At 40.5% G+C, this 21,397-nt stretch overlaps 1 pseudogene; it reads right to left on the bottom strand.

Moving 5' to 3' along the window:
* Positions 1–19,976: 19,976 nt before the first annotated feature.
* On the bottom strand, positions 19,977–20,163 carry LOC110591717 (annotated as a pseudogene).
* Between the last annotated feature and the right edge of the window lie 1,234 nt (positions 20,164–21,397).

Here is a 21,397-nt window from a genome sequence, read left to right as displayed (position 1 = left end):
GGGGTTTGGCATCAACTTCGCCTATGGGAGGGCAAAGAGACAGGCCATGCTGGTGGTTGGTGTTGAAGAATGGTGAGAGACAATCTTAGTGAAGTTGGTAACAGGCATGTCTGCTTTTCTGTATGTCACACCGAACACCTAAACATTGGCCTTATGTATTCTTTCCTTCTTAGGCACCATGCCTCTCTGAAGAGGTCCAAACTCAAGTGCCTTTGGGGACCACATAAGTAATGTAGTTGAAGTGAAGAAAGGGAGAAGAATTGGATATAACAAAAGAAAGGACTAGAAGGCAGCGGCAAAACTGAGAGTGCTTGCTTAAACTAAAGGCATGAAAATTATTATTTTTTTCTTTACAATATTCTGCTGGCCATATCAAACATTTTCTAGCTGAATTGGCTCTCAGGTACTCTGGGTGTGGGGTGGGGTGGGGGGGACATGATGCCATATTTTTACACAAAGCCATATAGGGTCATATAAACAAGACTGAGGCTTGTTTTCTGGGCAATACTTGATCTTTGCTAAATGTTAGTTGCTTTCAACCTTAATATAGTTCTCAGCAAGAATTTTCTTGCAATATCTGGAGATCTGGAAGGAGAGTGTTCACTTCGAAGCCAAGAGCTCTGGATCCCAGAAATTTTAATCACTTTTCAGTACCAATATAGCTAACCTCACCTTACCAAACTTGCACAGTTATAGTGAGGTTCACCTGTTGGCATTCATGAAATGGGATATTGTTAGTTGTTTACACATGCCTTGACAAATCAATCAGAATAGGATAGGATTTGTTGCAGTAAAGACAACCCCCAAGTCAGTGGCTATACACCAGTTTAGATCTTGCTAAAATGACCATGCGTTTTGAATTATGTCTGTTGTCTCCTTAATCTGGAATCCTGGTTCTTGATCATGCTACATGTCCAAAGTAGGTCAGAAGAAGGGCTTAGCCCACTGTAAACCCTCAGAGACTCAAGCTGGCAGAGTCACCGTCTAGACACCATCTAGACAGCAGGGGGAAGGGAATGTGGTGAACTGCACATTGACTTGTAAGGCTTCCACTTGAAGATTATTGGCTGAAGATAATCACATGACCACATCAAAATTCAAAGGGGAAATGAAGTGCAATGCTTAGAAAATGAAAGCTAGAAATAATTTGTAAATAGAACTAATGATTACCCCACTAAGGATCAATGTGTTATTTAGAATTTGGAAACCATCAATGAAGGTGAAGTTTATAAATGCTTCATTTGATTTTGTTCTGCATTTTTAACTAAATAGATCTTGTTTATTCTAATCTAATAAATCATGCTTCCTACTTCTAAAACACTCACAGGCCATTGTGAAAAAGGGGTGCTCTGGGAACTCCATCTATTTGAGGGCCTTGAGTTTGGTTGTATTCTTCTCTGCCTATATCTCACTTGTGATCCCACCTTGATTTCAAATTCCTTTACCATAGTTCTTATTACTTTGCAACCCATTTTTGCCTTTCCCTAATCCTTGCAAGTAGTAGCTATCTTACCCAATTCCTCTCTGGCCATGGGTCCTCAGACAGACACATTTCTTCAAATTTATCTCAGCCCCCAAATTCCTGTCTTTCAATTTTCAGATTTGATCCCACATTTAAGAGGATCCTCTTGAGTACATCAGAAGGGGAATGTCTAACATAAAGAAGAGTGTAGGAGCTGTGGATTAAATAGGAATGGGAATATGTAGGAAATAGTAGGGTATATAAAAGTTAGTACAGTGCAGACATGATAGAAGTTACCATGATCCCTGACACAAAATATTTGAAGTGCCCCACTGAGTGTGGTGCTAGTATTCATACTCTGAATGTGGTCCTGGTATTATTGATACTCTGAGTGTGGGCCTGGTATTGATACTCCAAGGTGCTGTTACCACTACTCAATTGTTACTTCCACTTATTTTAATTGTTGTTTCTTTGGAAAGATCCTTCTGATATCATTCAGTTGGCTCATTGTCCAAAGTACAAAAAGAAGGGAATCTTTAAAAGGCACTGGAATCTTTCTTTTATTGCTAATTTCAGAAGCTAATGATAAATGGCTTTTGCAGAAAAAATGGCATGAGCTGTTTATTAAAAAGGCATCATGGAACATGTACCTTGCTTGGCAAAGAACCATAATCTGACCCACAGGATTTGAGTTTCAAAAACTTAGGGAAGATTTTACATCACTAATGAGAGAGGAACTCCTTATCTAAATCATTGATGACCTCCAACAACTATGTTAATTTACAGTTATATCCTTTCACAGCTGCTAGGCATGGCCATCTTAGACATACACTCAGGAGCTTGGAAATTGGCCAAAGCAGTTAGGCGGTGAATGCTATTACAAACACAGACTTATATTTTTCTCAGTAGATTGTTCATTTCCTGCTATGGTTTAAATGCTAAGTGTGTAAATAAAAGGACAACAGGGTGACATAAAAATGGATATCCTATAATGAAAGAACTTTCTAGAGAATAATAAGCAATCTTGCATACCTTGGTCTCCTAAACTTGGAAGTCTGTCACTTTGTTGTTTAGAATCCTAGAGACTATGGAATTATATAAAATTTTAACACATTATTGGATAGCTGAACAAAAATCCATACATGAGAAAATAAAAAATCTTTACTTTGCACCTTAGCCATTCTGCTACTTAGTCAATCCTTTTTATCAGGCCTGGTGCTTGGAAGAAAATGAGATTGAGCCATGTGTTTTCTCAGTCCTAAAGGGAAAATGTTATCAAGAGTGAAATAGAGGAATGGAAACAGAAAAATTGGGAGAAATCATGGACCTGAAAAGTCTACCATGTGCTGACCATTGGAGAGTTAAGATTGTCTGTTGTCCACAAGTTGGTCATCTAAGTCAATCAAATCCCCATCCTTCTCTTCATCTTCTTTCTCTTACCTGAAGGCTTCTTATCCTTTGCCTATTCCTTGTGTGGGATACTACATGTTCTTTTTGGTCCTCTTCTCATACACAATTTTTTTCTTCAGTAATTACATATACTTCCACAACTTCAACTATCATTTCCAGGCAGATAATCCCTCAAAGTCAATGCCTTCAATCTTAATGCTTCTTTGGGCTCCAAACCCACATTCTAACAGCCTTTGGATGCTCCATGTGCTTATTTAATGGATAATCTCATGTCTAGGCAAGGGTGCCTGGCTTCTGGGAGTCTGGAGTGGATACACATCATGAGCTTATGACTCATGTTCATGGGGCTGAGGTGGGAGATCCATGAGACAATGTCTTATAGAGAAGCTGGTTCAAAACATACAGATCATTTTGGAAAGATCTTGGCAGAGAAGGAGAATCTGAATATGACTATGAGAAAAACAGAAAAACCAGATAACCAAGAGAAACCAGGTGACTATGAGAGGCAAAACTTGGAGGCATTTACCCAGGTGAAGAGGGTAGTTGTGAAGTTTTCACTGGAGCTTCTGTGCTCTTATATGAGTCCGCTCTCTTGCCTCAGTGGATTGGTCAGATGTGGGAACATAAGTCAAGATAGATCAATGAGACCCTTTCCAGCACATTCAGAGTTAGAATCAAGAAGAATGCAAATAGCTGAATGTTATTGAATACTTAAGTAGAGAAGCAAGAGGTAGTCTACAGAGAAAGAGAGGGTGGGGGAAGATGCAGTTGCTTGAGATGGAAAAAAAGTTCATAGCAGCATTCAAGTCCTTGATTCCAATTGATTCTGAGACTCCACTGTATCACTGCCCTTTTCAGTGCTTGGTTTTCCATACTATAGCACCGATAAAATCCACCTTCACTTGTAGGTAAGCTCAAGTTAGTCCTTGAAACTGAAAGAGTTTTAATGAACACAGTTGCCAGATCCTGTTGAAATTCTTCAGTGACTGGGTCACATGTTCCTGCTTTTCCATTTCCTCTGCTGGATAATGTGCTCATGGAGCACAGTGGTATTTTGCTTATCTATATGTCCCTTCCAACTAAGCACAATGCTTGACACAGAGAAAGTACCAAGAAATCATGCATTGAGATGATTCTCTGCAGCATACCCAAGTGGCCCATCTGTGTTTCTTCAGCACTCTGATTCAGAGGTGACCCGTGTGTGTCTTATCACCAGTGATTTGTAGTGGAGGCTTGACCAGGATATAGGAGCAAATGTATGACCTTCGAGGCACGAGCTTGATTTTGTTCCACCATCAAACAGCTTTCTATCATCACATTTGGTCCACATTTCTCAGCGCTCCTTCTCCATGCTAAAATGATGAAGCTATTTCTTCTCAATCACCTCTGTGTTTCTCTCCAATAGATTATTTTCTTAGACAAAACAGTGAAAATAACTTAAAACTCAAAACAATAGCCTAACATGTCCTCTCAGCATGCACCTCTTGAAGAAGACAGGAAATATGGGGAAAACAGGAAGAGCAGAATGCTAGTGGCAGGATGGGCTCTTGGGAAAACTGTCAGAAAGACACACATCTTATAGCAAGGTCTTCTGTCAGCCCCCTGCCTTCTGTCAACCAGAGGGCTGAGTTCAGCCTGTGCTCTTCTCTGACACTCCCTCCTCTTCTATTTCATTCCAGGGCATTCAAGCCCACAGATTTGTTTTGGAAATGCTATCATTTGTTAACTTAGCTTTTATCTCGGTTGGATGCCTTTCCTGTTTCATTGCTTTCCTTTCAAGGAGGCAGAGCCAACACTTGACTCTGGGAGTTTTATTCAACACACCCCTGTTGTTAGATGAAGCCAAAGAAATTTTGATTAACAAACCTACCCAGTTCAACGATGGCCTAGGGTGTGTTTCTGCTTCCCTCTGAAAGGGAGATGAAGTGAATGGAGCTTCTGTTTGGAATGCTGGTCTGGTAAATAAACCCCAGCAGGGTGGAGCAAGGGGAGGATCTGCTTGTGTCCGTGTGGGGAAGTACTGCGGTTATCAAAGTTGTTCCAAAGGGTGACGCTAGAGTCCTGAATAGAGTAACAGGATCCTTGTGCTACCCAGGCCTTTTCTGATGATGGTCTTCCCAGGCAATGCAGAATTCCTTGCTGGGATTCTGGGGGCTTGAGAGATGAGGAGGGGAACAAAAGGCAAGTCAGCAATTCAGAGATAAGGATGACTGGAAAGAATTAGTTACAGATTACTGACGAGGAGCAGGGCTGTTGGAAATATTGATCATCATCATCATTATCCTAAAACTTTATATTTAAGTAGTATTTTTTATATTTTTAAACATTATTTTTACAATTTACTTTCATAATTATCAACCTACTTGTTCTTTAAAAACCTTGAGGGCTAGAACTATTCAGGGAGGGGGAGACCATAATATAATGGGATTGGTAATCTATATATGTCCTAAAAGGCTGAAACCATCAGCTCAGGCTCAATACAGATAGGAAGGAGAGAATCGAAGAGTTAAAACTTAAAAACTAAAACATCATAAGAATTAGAGAAGAATATAGAAAACTAATTTCAGCATCTTGATGGGAAAGGGAGGCAGGTTTTGCTTATCAATTCACAAATTCAGAAGCCCTACAGGAGAAGATTAACAGATTTGAAGACGTCAGGTTTTTTAAAAAAAGTATTGTTCTCTTATCTTTCATCATGAGGCTTTCATTAGCTGTTTGGAGATTCTTGTCCATCTGCTCACAATTGTGAGTATGAGAAAGAGCTAATTGGAAATTGAGCGTGCGTATAAGGCTTGTTGACTCAACTTCCCTGTTGGGGGAACTAGATGGGCCATTTATTGAAGAATTCCCAATGTCTTTATATTAGTTTCCCATTGCTGCTGTAACAAATTAGCGCAAATTTAGTGGCTTAAAACAACACGAATTTATTATCTCATAGTCCTGGAGGCCAGAAGTCCTAAATAAGTCTCACTGTGCTAAAATGAAGATGTTGGCAGGGTTGTGTTCCTTTCTGAAGGCTCCAGGAGAGAATTTGTTTTCCCATCATTTCCAGCTTCTAGAGGCTGTTTGCATTCCTTGCTCCTGGCCCCCTTCCATCTGCAAAGCCAACAATGACAGGTCAAGTCTTTCTCACATCTCATTACTGTGAGCTCTTCTGCCTCCCTCTTCCACATTTAAGGACCTTTGTGATTACATGGGTCCACCCAGATAAAGGATAATATATTTTAGAGTCAGATGATTAGCAACCTCAGTTTCCCTTTGCTATATAACCTAACTTATTACAGATTTCAGGGATTAGGATACAGGCATCTTTGGCAGGCCTTTATTCTGCCTACCGCAAGTATGTGTACACTCATATTGATGAGGGATAGAAGGAGAAAAATGCTCACCTTTAGCCTGGAAAGCTCACCTATAGCCTGCATTGTTCAAATACATGCTAGTTGCTACATTCTTAAAAGGTCTCATGACCGCCTGTATATATCACTGATAGTTAAAATATCGAGCTGAGTGATCAGTGATTTTCCACCAGGGAAATCTTGCTAAAGTAGTTTTATGAATAAAAATTCTAAGAAGGCATTTATGATCTAACATTCCCTGCACCTCCTTTCCCCCTTGAGCACTAAGCATATAACCACCAGCTTCATATAGCAAAAGTACAGCTCTTTCTGCCCACAGGCCCTGTCCCTGTGCTGCTTAAATAAAATAAGTTGAACCATAAAACATCTCAAGAATTCTTTCTTGGCCATCACACTCAACAATCCCACAACATTTTGTCTGCAAATGTCCAGAAAGAGACTGGAAGGATATATACCAACTTATACAGTGAATAAAATAACAGTGGTTGCCTCTGAACAGGGGAAAGTAAACTGAGAGAGAAATAAGGGAGAACTGTGATATTTTACCTGCGGATTGTCACATTTACTTTGGAGTAACAAACCTTACTTAAAAAAATTTAAACATATTAATAAAGTATTATCAAATTTTAATTATTTATATTTGTCATTTGAACACAATGTGTGTGATAGTGTGATATAACAAGAAATATATTTTGGGGGCACCTGGGTGGCTCAGTCGTTAAGCATCTGTCTTTGGCTAGGATCATGATCCCAGGATCCTGGGATAGAGCCCCACATCAGGGTCCCTGCTCAATGGGGATTCTGCTTCTCCCTCTGTCCCTCCCCCCACTTGTGCTCTCTCTCTCTCTCAAATAAATAAATAAAATCTTAAAAAAGAAAAAAGAAATATATTTTGGTGTTCATTCCCTGCCTCTGGCCAGAGTTCCTAAAGCTCTTGTAATTTCCTAAGTGATAATGATGTAAGAAAGACATTAGGGTTTGAAGCTGATGGCCAAGAAAGAATTCTGGAGACATCTTTGGTGCCAAAAGGTGGTTTTATTAAAGCACAGGGACAGGACAGAAAGAGCTGCACTGGGGTCATGAGGAGTGTCCCATTATATACTTTCAAGTTGGGAGGGGGTTAGGGATAGCATAAGTCTCTAAGGAATTTGGAAGCAAGGTTTCCAGGACCTTGACGGGGCTAGCTATTGTTAGGAGAATGTCATTTATTACTGTCTAATAAAACCTTAGTCATGAGACCCTTCAGATGTATATCATGTATATCGGTGGGCCACATGCTTGGGGGATGATTGCCAACACATATCTGGGGGGGGGGGGGGGGGTAGAGATAAAGGAAGCTTCCAAAGGAATTTTTATATGTTGAGGTAGACTTACAGGATCCTGGGGTTAGGGTTAAGATTGCCTTTTGCCCTTCGGAAAGTATTAACATTGAGGCAGCTGAGTTCCTAGGGGAATGTCACTCTGCCTGTTTTAAGGACTTGTGAATGGGCTGTAAGTATTAAGGAAATTTAACTTTCTTTTGCCTTTGTTTCCCACATCAATAAGAGCAATAGGAACACCTTTTGATATAGTATTTGGTTTTTGTCCCCTGTTCTGAATAAGCTTCAGATCTATCAGTGTGAGAAGAATGTCTTTTGTTATTCATAACAAGCCCCTTTCAATCACACCTGAGTTTATGTTAAAGAGGTTACTGTTGGGAAGCCCCTAATGATGGGGAGATTTGTTGCCAGAGTAAATCAACCATTTGATTAGAGGGTTGGAGCTTTCAGCCCCACCCCCCAACCTCTGGAGTGGGGAGAGGGGCTGGAGGTTAATCACTAATGAATGACCAGTGATTTAATCAATTATACCTGTGTAATGAAGTCTCCATAAAAATCCTAAACAATCAGGTTTGGAAACCTTCTGGGTTGGTGAACAAGAAGGCATCCACATGCTCTGGGAGATGGTGGAGCTGAAAGTCCACAGAGACAGAAGCTCCAGCGCTCAGGACTCTTCTGGAACTTGACCAGTGTATATCTTCACTGGGCTCTTCACTTGCATTCTTTGAAATATCCTTTGTAATAAATCGGTAATAGTAAGTAAACCATTTTCCCAGGTTCTGTGAGCCATTGTAGCAAATTATTGAACCTGAGGGGTGGGGTCAGGGGAACCCCTGATTTATAGCTGGCCACTCAGAAACACAGATGACAACCTGGGACTTGCAAAGGCGTCTAAAGTGGGAAGTAATCTTGTGGGATTGAGTCCTTAACCTGTGGGGTCTGAGCTTAGTCCAGGTAGTTAGTGTCAGAATTGAGTTAAACCGTAGGACACCTATTCTGCTGAGAACTGGAGAATTGCTTAGTATGGAAAACCCCACACATTTGATGTCAGAAGTGTTGTGAGGTTAGAGGACACCATTTATTTTAATGTACAATCTTAGTTTTACTGTAAATTTGCAGTTTGTAGTAAACAAGACTACACTTAATGGGTTCTACAGCAGAATTATTGAGAGATCAATGTATAACTGAATAAAAACAGACATATAAGTAGAATCTATTAGCAAAATCTGCCCCTTGGATTTGTTAATAGTTACTATAGAGGTGTGCAGTATATAAAGAACTGTCTTATCTGCTCTGGGAAGTACTCTTGAGTCAGATGGAATGGAAGGCGTGTATAGTGTGAGATCAATGTTGAAGTTTACAGAAAGCTGAAATAGCTTTTGTATTACAGTCTTCTACCTTAGTTATATATAGCTTGTTAGTTATCACATTAGGTGCTTCCGTTTTACTAGCCTTATGGCATTTCCCTCCTTTTTGTTTCTGATTCACCATCCTCTTTAGTTTTCTTTGTCTTCATAGTCTTGTACTTTTTCTCTTAGTCTAATTTGCCTCTCATTTAAGCATTTCTTTCTTTTTTCAACTATTTTTATAGTCCTTGAATCATTTAGATTTGATTAAATATTCTAAAATACATGAAAGTTTTTGCAAAAATATATGCTCACAGATGCATATAATTATCAAAAATACTTTTATGTGCTACTTTTAAAGTAAGTGACACTAGCTTAAGGTTACACAAAGCTTAGGTTACACAAAGAAATTCTAAGCTTACTTTAAAAAACAATACTTGAACACATATAATTCTTCTATCTCACATCTATGAAGGTAATTACTTGTAAATTAACAGGTGTGATTTTCACATGATCATAGGATGCCTGAATGTTCATTGGCTAGTGGGAGCATGTGAAAAATCACATCAAGCTATGCCCTAACTCTTTGAAAAACTATCGTTTTTCTTTAATTCAAGAAAGAGAGAGAGAGAGATTTCCAAATTCAGAAGAATTGGAGGTTGGAATGGGTCAGTATGTGGTGCAGTCTAGAAAAATGACTGTCCAACACCAGCAGACCAAGAATTGTGGGAGCAGAGGTGATGGTTAACTCTACTTGTGGTACAGGTAGCCCTTTGCAGCCATCCCACTGAGACACTGAGGAAGACCTGCAGCAGAGAATGGAGAAGCTGTGACTCGGAACTGAGGTTAGAGAACAGTATCCTGCAGGGAGGAGTTTTCATTTCTGCTAAAGCAGAAAGAATAGGAGGGGGAGACTCTCCTGTTTTCAGAGAGTCCAACAGTAGGAACACCATCCTGCAAGGCTCTATCTGCAGGGGCAAGGAAGGATATGTCGGTGGTCCTAATAAGTGGTAACAGCTATGACCACAGCAAAACCCTCAGACTCTCTTGACTTCATGGCCCAAACAACCGACTGGTATACTCAACCCTTGGCCATTCATTCTGTAAATATTTGATCCGATCTACTTATTTACAATCATAACATGCTCTTTGACAGTCTTTGTGTTTTCTCTACATTGTTTGCTGTCTTATGTTGTCTTATTCAGGAATAAGCTTGTGTTTTTATAACTTCTTATGAATATGCAACATGGACCATACACAAAATGAGACAGATTGCTGATGAGGATTGGAATTAGAGAAAGGGGAGCCTTTAGGCTCATGCATTTGGACAAATCTCAGAGAACTGAAATATTTGAAGAGAGTGAAAAGGCTTTTTGTTGTTGATGTTGTTGTTGCTGTTTTCCAACAAGCACAAGATATTTTGTATCCAGTACTCTTGAGTAATTTATTTTACTCAAATAAATAAAAGGAAATGGAGTCAGTATATCCAGAAAAGATAGAAAAAGTCTAGGTAATATTCCAATGAGAGATGCAAAATTGAACATAAGTATTTAGTTCCATTTCCTCTGAAAATCCCACTAAGACATCAATAAAGTGATTTTTAAAGCATAAACTCACAAGGAAAAGAAATGGAGGAGAAGACCATGGCAACAACATTGTGGAAACCAGGATACTAAAGGAGTGAGTGATGGCTGACATTAGCAGACCACAGAAGCCTGAATTCTGAGCTGCAGAAGAAAAGGTAAGAAAAAACCTGAGCAGATCTCTCAATGAGCTCAGGATTCAATGGCATCATGACGTCTAGAGGTAGGAGTGTGGGTGATTAAAGACCAGATTCATTTAAAAAGCAGTTAGATCCTGAGATCCTTTCCCCAAATTCAGATGACTGGCATTTGCCTCTCCTCCATCCTGGATGAAGACTTGAGATTTATTCTCTGGATACTATAACAGAGGGTCTCTGGCCTGAGGGACTTAAAGATACTGACTACTGCAGTTATGGTTGCTGCATAATTATCTCTCTGCCCCTCAAAAAAACCCTAAATGGAATAGAACAACCATTTTGTTATACTTGTAGATTCTGTGAGTCAATTAATTCAGGCAGTGTGTGGCAAGGATAGCTTCTTTTCTGCCCCATGTGTCTGGAGCTTCTCAGTTGGAAACACTTAATGATTTGGTGCTGGAATCATCTGAGGTGTCTCTACCCAACATGTCGGCAGTTGATGCTATTGATTAGGGCCTCAGCTGGGCTCAGTGGCCAGAGTACCTATCCGTGGTTCCCAGTGTGGTCTCTGCCTGGGATGGCTTGGGCTTCCTCATGGCATGGTCGGTGGATTTCTAAAGCAAGTGTCCATGAGAGCAAGAGAAGAGGATATGGCTTTCTTGTTATCTAGCCTCTTTCAAGATATGGTATTCCAAAGAATGAACTCTGCATATGGTTTTGAATTATCCACCTGTATCTCAGAACAACAATAACAAAAAATACATTCTCCATACTGGGGGGATTGACTTTTTTTCAGAGGCTGCTTTGGCTTTCCAACTCTGAAAATTAATCTCCATAGAAGCCCTATTTGACTTCCAAAATTATTTTTGCAGAGACCTCAGTTCATGTTAACTCAGTCATACTGACTGCCTTCAGAGCTCAATGGGAATGGTTTCCCTGCATTAAGTTCAATTGTTGAGATGTTTTGATCACTATAAAACTGACATTATTCAGATAAGCATTTACTGAATATCTTTGGTCACTTTATATTTATCACTTAAGAGTCTGCTAATCCCGGGCGCCTGGGTGGCTCAGTTGGTTAAGCGACTGCCTTCGGCTCAGGTCATGATCCTGGAGTCCCGGGATCGAGTCCCGCATTGGGCTCTCTGCTCGGCAGGGAGTCTGCTTCTCCCTCTGCCCCTCCCCCTCTCATGCTCTCTCTCTCTCATTCTCTCTCTCAAATAAATAAATAAAATCTTTAAAAAAAAAAAAAGAGTCTGCTAATCCCAACTCCCTTATAGAGTGTTCCAGCAATTTAGATATCCTGACTTGAGGTGTCTTAATTTTAGTCAGAAAGTATATAGCAGGCAAGTGAAGTGATAAAGAAGCCCTGCTTTTTACCCAGCCATCATCTTATAAAATATATTATTAAAAAATACATATGGGAGCACCTGGGTGGCTCATTCTGTTAAACGTCCAACTCTTGATTTTGGCTCAGGTCATGATCTCAGGGTTGTGGGATCGAGCCCTGCATTGGACTCTGGGCTCCGTGCAGAGTCTACTTGAGATTCTCTCTCTCCCTCTCCCTTTGTCCCTCCCCCCTGCTTGTGAGCTCTCTCTAAATAGATAAATAAATAAAAATTAAATCTTTAAGTATATATATATATGAACATCAAAGAACACTGTAAATGTGCTATTTTTATAGAGCAAAATTTAAAGAAATAAACACCTATGTATAATTTTAGCATCTTATTGACCTAAGCCTCATTGATACATTTCCTAAAATTTGTTGTATCTTTTTATAGACAAAAACCCTGACTTTTTTCTCTCCCTTTTTTGATTTTTCCATTGAAGTCTCTGAGCTTATATGAAGCTTAACTCTGCAATGGAATAACATAGATGTACTTACAGCAATCTATAGTTGTTCTCTGTCATTTTAGTCTTATTGCCATTCATTAAATTGCAGAAGAACTGTGAGCAGAGAGAGAAAAATACAGCATGACTTCTCTCCTCCTTGGAGGGGTGCCTCTCTTCCTTCCACAGAGTGAAACCAGAAAAACTAACACTGCGGTCACATTATAATCACACAGCAGTATAAAACCCTTTTTCAATTAGGAAAAAAAAAGTTTTCTGAGAAGCTCTCACTCCTTTCCTAAATTCATAAACAACTCTTCCCTAGAACCTGAGGTGATGCTTTCAACAACTCAATATATGTTTATGTAATTTGTAAATGAATTTTCATCCTTAGCAAAAACTTTATAATAAACAACTGTCAGTTTCAAAGTATAGAATAGTTTAAACTTGATTTCTATTTATTTAAAAATCTTATTTAAAAATTTTATATGTTTTTTTTTTTAAATCACTTTTAATCTCACCTTTTATGTAGTGCCTCTGCACGCTGAGTTCTGTTTGATTGATGAGACATCCTTCTAGTTTCTATTTTTGCCCCACAGGCCCACCTCCAGCTGCTGGTCTCCCCCACCTTTCTATTCTGCCACAGGTTATAGGTCCTCTCTTGGGTCTTTTCTTCCAACTCCACTCCCATCCCCAGCACACACAGGTCAGCTTCCTACTTTAGACAGGGCAGTGGTGGAGCCCACAAGAGAGGACATGTCTTATCAATTAGTTCTCCGAGTTGGAATCAGTTGAGAAAGTCTCCTTAGCCCCTCAGTTCACCATTCCCAGTATGAGAATAAACAGGCTCCATGGGCACACCTTTGAAAGGAAGAAATAGAGAGATGAAGACTTCCTACTTGATCTAATCCAGTTTAGGGATGGTGACAAGCAAAGACACAGGGATGAGCACCAATTGTTAGGGGGATACCAATGGACCAAGACTGAAAATACAAGAGGATAAGCTTCCATTCAATGTGGGCAAAAATGGTTCTAAAACCAGACTCTTTAGTGAGTTTCAGTGAGGAGATGTGATAATGCCATTGAGAGTCCTACTATTGCATTTCTTGAGATGTCCTCAGGGACACAGAAAAGAGTCCGGGAGACTGTCAAATGGAGACCAGTTTCTTAATGGGCTTACAGCATTAGCAGAAAGAATGTAAATATTAAAACACACCACTTCGACTTCACTGGGGAGCCAAATCGCAATCAGGAAAAATAATTTCTTATTCTCTGTGTCCAGATCACCACTCTTACAGTAGTGGGGATAAACTTGGCTACAACACACTCTGAGAGAGCGCATTTTACCAGATTGAGACAATCCCCAGTCAGCGTTCTCTGCCATTGCCCTCACTGCACTCTCCTCTGATGCCTGCTGCCTTGCCTTTCTTTTCCACTTGGCCGTGAACTCTTTGAGGGCAGGTACCATGTTGAACTCATCTTAGCCCAGTGCCAATACAGTGGCTGGCCCAAGGCAGGCACCCCAGACGTGTTTATTAAATGAAAGATTTGATGGGCAAAAATGAAAGTAGGTAAGATAATTTGTTTTCTAAAGCCTAAATTTTGAGTTGGCAGCTGTCTTTGCCACATATAAAGTCATTGTGTTTTTTCTTTTTCTTTTTTTTAAGAGTTGTTGATTTTTATTTTTATTTTTATTTTTTTAATTTTTTTTTAAGATTTTATTTATTTATTTGAGAGAGAGCACATGAGAGGGGGGAGGGTCAGAGGGAGAAGCAGACTCCCTGCTGAGCAGGGAGCCCGATGCGGGACTCGATCCAGGGACTCCAGGATCATGACCTGAGCCGAAGGCAGTCGCTCAACCAACTGAGCCACCCAGGTGCCCAAGAGTTGTTGATTTTTAAAATTTTTTTAATTTAAATTCAATTTAGTTAACATATACTGTATTATTAGTTTCAGGAGTAGAATTTAGTGATTTAACAGTTGCATATAACACCCATGCTTATTACATCAAGTGCCCTCCTTAATGCCCATCACCCGGTTACCTCTTCCCCCCACTGCTCTCCCCTCTAGCAACCTTCAGTTTGTTTCCTAGAGTTAAGAGTCTCTTATGGTTTGCCTCCCTTTCTGTTTTCATCTTATTTAATTCCTTTTTAAAGATTTTTTTAAAAAGTAATCTCTATACTCAACATGGGGCTCAAACTCACAACCCGAGATCAAGAATTGCATGTTCTACTGACTGAGCCAGCCAGGTGCCCCTGAATTTAGAGTCATTGCTTTTAAAAAAGTATCCCCTCTTCAATTCAGGAGCAAATTCTCCTTTATTTAGAAAGCCATTTCAAAGAATCTATCAAGCCTAATCCTGGAGCTATTAGTCTTCTGCAGTTTGGAGTTTGAAGGACTTGTGTGAGGCAGGCCTAATTTACAAGAGCTGACCCCATTCATTGGACCAAGTGGCCCGAGGAAGAGGAAAGCCAGCGGGAGCCAGGTAGGAAGATTATTGTATAATGTAACAGGAAACTGTGGAATTAAATCTATACTGGTGAGTGTCAGATGGACAGTCTGTCCAAGGTTTGCATGTCCTTCTCTCCCTCTAGACTATCAGCCTCTTAGGGCAGGAATCGCGTCTTCTCTGCATTTCCAGATCCTGGTGCAGCTGAAGCAGAAACATCTGAAGTTGTTTCATGTTTTGAGGCAGACTAGGAATGGGAAAGCCAATACTCAGGAATGATTAGAAAGTGGAGCTCTTTCTCATTTGGCCCTTGTCAGTGGGGGGAGAAGGGAGAGAAAAACTTTTGCTAAACACAACCTGTATGCCAGACACTGTGTATAATATTTTTACATATATTGCAGAAGGCAATTATTTCCAAAATTTTTGAGACTTGATTTGTCCCATATTAACAATATTTCTGAAGCTTGACTATCTTAACTCCAAAGAGCAAAATAATAGAAAAATAATTTTCCAGGCCATAAGAAGTGGTAAAAATTTTTTTGAAAGCATTGTGTTTTCTTTATTTCATATAAATACATCTTGCAAATCAGTTGAAGGATGCAGCACGTATCCAACATTACTTTGCATAGATTAAAAACATCTGGATGTATCTGAAAAAGGGAAAAAAGGAGCATCTTGTTAAAACCCTAAATCTTTACACATGTAAGCATGTCTACAAAAATGATACATTCTATTTAGTATTTCTCATAATGAAAATCAGAATTCACAGTGCTCACTCATTACCTTGAAACTGGTATGATACACACAGACACACATATACATATAAACAAATATACATATATACGTAAAATTTTTATTCTTTGGAAATGCTTGTTGATTTGTGGCAAATTCTCCCACCCTTGGGAGTTGATATAATTACATCTGCAGAACAGAAGTTGAGAGGATATGACAGCTCCTCTTAGGAGGTGTCTCGGTACTGTGCTTCAACTCTAACAAAACCTTTCCTTACCAAGCTCCCTTCTCAGCCTGAGCTTATGGAATATCTCCATGAAGTCTACGAGGTTCTCACAAAGTCACTCAGCCTGGGTGGAGCTGTGGTCACCCATCCATCAGGGTTCCTTCCCCTCTGTTTTCACATGGCGACGTCACCCTGCAGCACGAGCAGCCAGGGATCACAGCATCACACCCCACCCTGCTGGAAGCCTCCTCTGCTCAGAATCCCCCAGGAATGATCTTCTGTCTTGTCTTCTAATCCTCCCACTAACCACCACTTTACACGTGAGGCACCTGATGCTCAAAAGAGTTTAAATACTGTTAATTTGCCCCTCCTCAAACATCAAATAGGGACTGGAATCTGGAGAGTTAGGACTCAAATCAAAGTCTGTCTGACTGCAAAAACTATACTACTATACTCTTTACTTTACTCTGGGAGATTCATTGATAAGAACAACATGATATTCAGGGAATCACTGGGCAATGGGTAGAGCTTTCAACTCACAAACTGGAGTATACAGATGTCCCTGCTTCATTTGTCCGTAACTCAATAGAATTTATTCGACAAGACCTCATTCTGCCAGAGGTAGAACTCTTAGTCAATCCAGGTTGCCTCCCTCCTGACTTCTCTGGCTCCATCCCAGTCCTGGGATGACTTTGGAGTGCAGGGGGCAGGGGGAGGCACCTGGTTCTTAGTTGTCCACTAGCTTTGGGGCCACTAAGCCATCTATCTTGCCCTCAGGTCATGCCCAGCATTCCTCAATTTCATGACAAACACCCTTCATGCCTAATGGTTCTCTCTGCTGCTTTTTGTGCCCCATCTGGGCAAATGAGTCTCATTGGGCAGCATGTCTGGGGATTGTCTGGGACCAGTCTCCACTTCTGGGCCATGCTACAGCTGGGGGACTCTGTGAGGCTCTCTGAGGCCCTGTCTGCCCAGTTGTACCAAATAGATATCTCTTCTCTGAGGTGTTGCTGCCTCCCAGGTCATGTACCTGGATAGCAGGCCACAGGTCTCCTCTGCCCTCAGATCCCACCTTCTCATCTGAGGGTTCTGTCTCTTCTACCTGGCTGTACAGTAAGCTCTTTACAGGCAGGGATTTTGTTGAATTCACCTTTGTATTCCAGTGCTTATCCTAAAGTCTGGCAGACTAAAAGGCTCTCTATAAATGCTTCTTAAATTAATAATTGTCACCTTCCTAGATGTAAAGCTATGTCTACTTTCTCCGGTTGTGTTATGGTCTGTTTTCATAGCTTAGCCAATATTCAATAGGTATATAATAGGGTGGACAGCATAGACTTTAGATCATGAATGTCCTCTTTTAAGGACTGGCTTGTCATAACTTAAAGCAACAACCACATTCGAGGAAGTCAGCTGAGTGTTCCCTAAGGGTAGATTCTAGCAGATTCTGTTGGCATCTCATCCATTTGCCCTCACTCCTACAACCTCAGTGCATGCTAGCAGAATTCCAACTACCAATACTTGCATTCCTGCAAAGCTTGAGGGCTTTCCCCAGCCACAAAAGTCACATTGCCCACCTGTGCCACAGGAAGTGCCAGGGTATTAATGCCCTCCAACAGGGGCTGTCAATCAGTGACTAACAGGATTTGGTCAATAAATATCCCAGGTCCCCTGTCCCTAGGGTCAGATGTCTCTGAGGCAGATGTCTACACCAGCTCCAAGTGATTTTCCCAGGGTACCCAGTGCCGGTACCCATAGTGGTAAGCACCCTTTAGTGGCTTCCTGCTCTTCCTTATCTCACCTTCCCAGTCCTTTACTTCCAGAAAAACTACTTGCACCTGAATCTTTGTTTCATGGGGCTTCTTGGGCAACCCAACCTAAGAAACAGATTTACTAAGATCCTGAGGTACCTTTATGTTCTGAATATTCTGGATTTTTTAAAGAAGTGATATATAAAAATAATGGGAAGAGTGTTGAGGGAAGATTGCTGTGGGTTGACTATGAAGAAAATTGCCCAACTTTTCTTGGGTAGGGCTTGGAATGGCTTCAGAAGTGTTTCTTGTAGGCATGCATTTCTTGCTGGCTATATGTGAAAATATTGTAATATTTAAATATATATAGTGTATATATATATATTATATATAAAAATACTATATATTTTTTATATATATCCTCTTTTAATGATATAATCTGACTGTAGGCAAGAATTTTTCATATCAATGTTCAATGAAGTATTTTTTATAATAGTGAGATACAGAAAACAACCTAATTGAGGATCTAGTTAAATAATTATGACAAAATATGGTGTGTCTACTAAATGGAATATTATGCATGGCCTTAAAACATGAAATGCTAATCATATAGACCTGCGTGTTAAAGACAATTTCTTTATCCACTGCTTGGAGCGAGGGCCCTTCTGCTTACAGTTCCTGTAGCCCCTTCATAGGGATGACTCCTGAGAAGAAGGCCCAGAAGAAGGTGGAATCGGAAGGAGAACAGATGTACAGTCTGGCCAAGTGGACAGAACTAATATAAACACCACAAACTGAGGGAATGGAATGAAAAGGAACTGCATTTGCCGAGCTCTGCTTGCCGCTCCACCTCCTTGGGCTGTATGTGCACCCTTGCCACCAACAGAGAGGTGATTACATGTCTACTAGGTATTGTGTGCTTGCTACATGCCACATACCACCTTAACTATTTTAGAAACATCATTTATAATATTTCCAACAACCTTCTGGGAAAATATCACTATCTCCATTTTTTTCAAATATGGAAAATAAGGATCAAGATGGTGTAAGCAACTAGCGTATGATCACTCAACTGTTACACAGAATTCAAACTCTAGTGTTTCTGTTACTTAGAAAATGAGGGCTAAGGGAAAATGACCTTTCTTATGTGATGGAGAAGTGATTGCCAAGCTCCAAAATAAGAGTAGGGAGATGTGTAACTGCAGGAACTTAGAAAGAAAGTCCTAATCCATGCTGGGCTGGCTCCTGGTGTGGCCACCTGCAAGGTAACCTTGTTCTCATCTTGTTTCCTTTAATTATGTATTGAGCCGACAGTAGACTTGCCACCGAATATGACACAAAAGCTGGGCCTTTGCCTGCAGTTGAGCCAGTTCTTAGGGCAGCAAATAATCACCAAACAGGAATTCCAGCTCAGAGGTGTGCATCCAGCCATGTGCCAGAGGCATCTGCTCCTGTGGAAGGATGTGTTTTCTGGCTCTAATGAGGTGGAGCAGGTTGGCTGAGTTGGCTCTTCACTGAGTGGAGAGAGTAGATTGTGAACATCTCCTCCCAAGTCTGTTCAGTGATGTCCCAAGTGTAGCTTGATACCATCCATGGTGTGGATATTTGCACCACAGAGATCGGCAAACACTGGAGGAGAAGGCTTCTATCTCAGAGATCCATTGATGACTGGGCCTCTCCCCAAAGGACCAGAGGCCACTCATTAGATACTGCTTTCTGTCTGTCCTGCTGCGGCAAAGATAAGGTGGTAACACCATGTGTAATATCAACTGAGTCGACAAACCGATTGGGATTCTAAGGAGCCCATAAGTATACCCCTTTTCCCCAACCCAGTTCTGAACCAAATGTAGGTTGGTGAATGTGGTTTAGGTGGCAGCAGAATAAGCTTCCTAATACTGTACTCCAGAATCAGGCAGACCTACAGAACTGTCACAAGCCACCAGCCTCCCATATGGAGCTCTCCTTCCGAAGAACTTATAGCACTGAGAATCAGAACAGAATCCTTGCTTTCTGTGAGCAGCTGACTCCCTAGAATAAGGATAGAGGAAAGGACTGAGCTCTCTTTGCCTGGTTTCCCTCCCAAAGTTACCAGTAAGAGTAGTCCCTTCTCTCTGGGGGAGGTTTCAAGGAGGGAGCAGGTAGACAGTAGAAGCATTTCTTGCATTGAGTGCCCACCACATGGAGGGAGATATCAGATTAGGGAATAAGCACTGTTCTACGAAAACCTAGAGACAACCAAGTGGGAAAGTGATGAGAAATGTATACTGAATTCTTTTTTTTCAGGTTCATCATTTGTTGTACAAATTGAGTATCACATTGTGAGTTGACATTAGCTTGTCCAGGCATGGGAACTTAACAGATGAGGTACAGACTGTTTAGAGTTCATATATGGCTTTCACAGCTGGAGATTTTTTAGACCTTAACTAGAAGTATAAAACTATCAAAGCAATGCCTCTGCATGTGGCCAGTACACAATTCATTCTCCTTTTGGGAGTATAAGAGTTGAAATATTTTTTTAATACCAGTAAAATGGAATTGGGCATCAGTTTCTGGACCTGCCATAATTTCAGTCTTGCAGAAGGCACAGATTCTGCAGCCTATGTACCCCTTATCCCAGCCAGAAAAAGCCCTATAAACTGGATTCTGTGAGTCTCAGTCTGGACAGTCTCTGCCTTCCCAGTATTGAGGTTTTAAAAAGTATCAGATTGTCCTGCATCTTGAGGAATATATAGTGGTGTTCTTATCACATGTATACACACACACACACCCTTCTGACTATGACATTGGAGTTGGAGTCTACAAAACAATTATAATCTATACAAGCTTTTTATATTATAGGTCTTCTCCAACCCTGAGACATCCTGTGTAATCTGGCCAAAGGTGAGAAATTCTTATGGGACTCGTCTGAGAGTAAGCTTTGCTTTCCCCTCTGCTCTGTGGGACCTTTTCCCAGAGGCCTCTGGGATACCTGGCCTTTACCCTGATACCACTGACTTCCAGTCTCTCCATCGGTTGTGAGTTAATACAGCTTTACAGTGGCTGGTCAGCATGCTACCTGAGGGCTGGCATTCTGTAGTGTGTCTTTACAAAGTTTTCTTTCGTGCATAGTCCTCTGGTTCTCATTTAGCAAATGTGAAAATATTCTGCCCTTATAAACTTGCTTGTATCCTGCCTGCTAGAGCAGTGTAGGCCAGAGAAGCTTTGGACTGGTTTTTGGCTGGTTTCCAGACTTAGCTCTTAGCTCTAGTTCCATTATAGAGACACTGCCCCAGAACTGCATATCCCCTTGAAACAATGAAAGGGATATAACTCTTTCCATAGACCCTTAGTTTAGTGTGAAAACAATACCTTTTTAATGGTATGCTTTTATATACCCATGCCTATTAGTGCTTTATTATTCAGCATCTTACTAGGTGGTTAAAAAGTCTGTGATAATTTGCTGTTTGGGATATGAATTTGAATCCTGTGGAATTTCTCTAGTACAAGTTGGGTCATTGGTATCAGCCTCCTTCCACTGGCCTCACAAGTCTCCTTCTGTCACAAAATGATCTAGAATATCTTCTGGGTCTAATTATATTTGGATTATCATTTCTAAAGCTTTGGAGTTTAATTAAAACTGAAATGGGAGTATACTTTATATTTCATTGGTTGGATCCTTTCTGATTGATTGCATTAGATTGTTAATACCTCCAGAAGATTTTCTTATTTTATTGAACATAAGCCTGGACTTTATGGTGAAACTCAGTATTTGCCTGTTCATCTATTCGGTAACTTGTTTATTGAATGCCCACCAAGT

Source organism: Neomonachus schauinslandi, chromosome 1 (genome assembly GCF_002201575.2).
Source record: "Neomonachus schauinslandi chromosome 1, ASM220157v2, whole genome shotgun sequence".
Lineage (NCBI taxonomy): Eukaryota > Metazoa > Chordata > Mammalia > Carnivora > Phocidae > Neomonachus > Neomonachus schauinslandi.
Note: the sequence above shows the minus strand (reverse complement) of the source record. Positions and strands in the feature narration are given on the sequence as shown.